The following is a 2834-nucleotide window of genomic DNA, read 5'->3' on the forward strand; positions in this document are numbered from 1 at the left end:
TTAATAATGCCATCTCAGTTATTAACTCTAACTCAAGTACCACGAGAAATATCATTGAATCTTCTATTTCTGAATACACAAAGAATTATAATCTTAATATTAGTGATGGTCTATACAAATTGGATAACTTTAATGCTGATAAAATTTGTAAACAATTCACCTTCTTGTCCACATAATAAGTTTATGATACGCTTGTTGTCTGTCTTGGACAATCACATGTTTACCATATGGCGTCCTAGCTACGTCTCTTCGTTGTATATCAACTGACTGTTATATTTCTCTCTTGTGTCTCCCCTGATGATGTGAGTTTTACACGAAAGTGCACTTGGGAACTTATCGTGTTTATTTTCCCCGTGAACTCATAAGAATATACTTGATCACGTGCAAAATTGTGATCCCTTTCAATATATATATATATATATATATATATATATATATATATATATATATATATATATATATATATATATATATATATATATATATATATATATATATATATATATATATATATATATATATATATATATATATATATATATATATATATATATATATATATATATATATATATATATATATATATATATATATATATATATATATATATATATATATATATCCTTCAGTATGTTTACTTTCGATAATGAGGAACAGAAGAAGGAGCCAAACAAGTAAATTTCGTCAAAGACATCTCTCTTTTCTTAACGCTGCCTCGCAAAGATTTTCATTAATTCAAATTGAAGAAACAGACGTATTTTCTATTGTCTGGTTAGCTCAGTGGTAGAGCGTGAGTCTGACACACTCAAGGTCGTGGGTTCGAGACCCACACCAGACATAATTTTTGTCTTTTTTTTTTTTCATTTTGTCCGCATCATATGTGTGCAACATTCGGTACGTTCGTTCGACGTTATAGTGAAGATCTTCACAATAAATTGGGGTTTTCGACCTTATCTGAAAGGGTCAGGTCCACCAAGACGTCCTTGAAATCTTCCAGAAGCTTCTGGCGATCCTCCTCCAACTGCTGGGCACATCAGAGTTAACATGGGCCGGACATCGGTTGTGGAACGACTTAATCTGCTTCCGGTAGTTAGCAGGGATGATAATGAGGGCTCTGACCTCATACCAGGTCATCTTACTTCTAGTCTATTGCTTAGTTCCAGTCTATTGCATAGTTCCAGTCTATTGCAACGACAATAAAAAAGTAAAACTCATTTCTTCGTTGAAAATTGAGAGGAAAACACGACAGCAACATGGAGATTTACCCTGTGGTTATTTTGCCGGCTAGTCGGCAACGGTCGGTCAAACACTATTTTGCCGTGGTAATCTCAGTGCTTCATATAATACTATGTCACAAAATATGTTCTTGGGGGCGTAGCTCAGTGGTAGAGCGCTCGCTTGGCATGCGAGAGGACCCGGGTTCAAACCCCGGCGCCTCCATTTTTTATTTGGGAAATTCATTGTTTTCAGTCTTGTATATGTATATATATATATATGTATATATATATATATATATATATATATATATATATATATATATATATATATATATATATATATATATATATATATATATATATCGTCCGATCAGGGAAGTTAAGCAACGTTGGGTCTGGTTAGTACTTGGATGGGTGACCGTCTGGGAACACCAGATGCTGTTATCCCTGGGGATAGGGAAGAAAGTATACTTGCCTCGTATTCCCTGCGTGTCGTACAAGGCGACTAAAAGGGGAGGGAGCAGAAGGCCGGAAATCCTTTACTCTCATTTTCAATTTTTCAAAAGACGGAACAGAGAAGATATAAAGATATTGTAAAGATGTAACTAATATAAGATATAAGAATGAATGGAAGATACGGATGTAGCTGAAACAAGGAGTAATGAAGATTAAGGTGCAATGAAAATTATTCTGTAGTGAAGATAAATATATATGTTAAATTCTGTATTGAACATCAAGAAGTAATGATAATGATGAGAGTGTAGTGACGATGAGGGTTTAGTTAGGGAGTGGTGACAATTGCCTTTACAATGATAATAAGGAGGTAACACAATGAGGAACACAAACTTTCCAAAGCTACGTTCAAGTCAGACTTTGAACTAAGTTCGGTAAACAGAAGGATGATGTTAAGATGAGAGTGTAGTGAGGAAGAGTATAGTGATGATAAGGATATTGTCAAGATAGGTTGTAGTGAAGATACGAATGTAGTGAAGATACGAATGTAGTAGAGATAAGGGTTATCAAGGAGTAAAGTTTATTCAAAATGATTGTGTAGTGAAGATGAGAACTACTTTTAGTGAACATCAGGGAGTACAATGATGATGCTATGGCAGAAATAATGGTGTAGTGAAGAAGAGGGTATAGTGAAGGTATAGTTAAGTGAAAATAAGCTAGTAGTGAAGATACACGTTAGTGAATATGAGGTTGTAGTGAACTTAATCTTATTGACCTGATCCCCCAAATCCTCCAAACTACGTTCAAGGGCGGATCCAAAGCCAACCTAAAAGGCTATTTCTCTGTGTATTGTTAGTGGTGGTGGTGGTGTGTAGGTGTGTGTAATCATGTATTTGCACTGTATTAGGAGGGAGTTTTACACTCGTGGGGCCCCGTGTAAGTACGTTGTTTGTGTGAGCGGGTAAAATCTAAAGCCTTCCTTGAAACCAGCTTAGTCAAGATAAGGTCATATGAAGATGAGGTTGTAGTGAAGATTATGATAAGCCTTGCATAGTGAAGATAAAGGGGTGAAGGAGAGATGTAGTAAAGGAGATCATAGTGAACACAAAAGGATTCAAGCTAAGTGCTGGGTCGACCTACGGGCTTGAACTTACATTTTAGGTC

At 35.3% G+C, this 2834-nt stretch overlaps 2 non-coding genes across 2 annotated transcripts; both read left to right on the forward strand.

Annotated features, from left to right (window-relative positions):
* The first annotated feature begins 766 nt into the window (after positions 1 to 766).
* Positions 767 to 838, forward strand: TRNAV-GAC (transfer RNA valine (anticodon GAC)). The gene has a single exon. It is a non-coding gene; the product is annotated as a tRNA-Val (tRNA).
* A 530-nt stretch (positions 839 to 1368) lies between these two features.
* On the forward strand, positions 1369 to 1440 carry TRNAA-GGC (transfer RNA alanine (anticodon GGC)). Its single transcript has one exon. It is a non-coding gene; the product is annotated as a tRNA-Ala (tRNA).
* The last annotated feature ends 1394 nt before the right edge of the window (positions 1441 to 2834 follow it).

The sequence above is a fragment of the Panulirus ornatus genome, chromosome 43, assembly GCF_036320965.1.
Source record: "Panulirus ornatus isolate Po-2019 chromosome 43, ASM3632096v1, whole genome shotgun sequence".
Taxonomy (NCBI): Eukaryota; Metazoa; Arthropoda; class Malacostraca; order Decapoda; family Palinuridae; genus Panulirus; species Panulirus ornatus.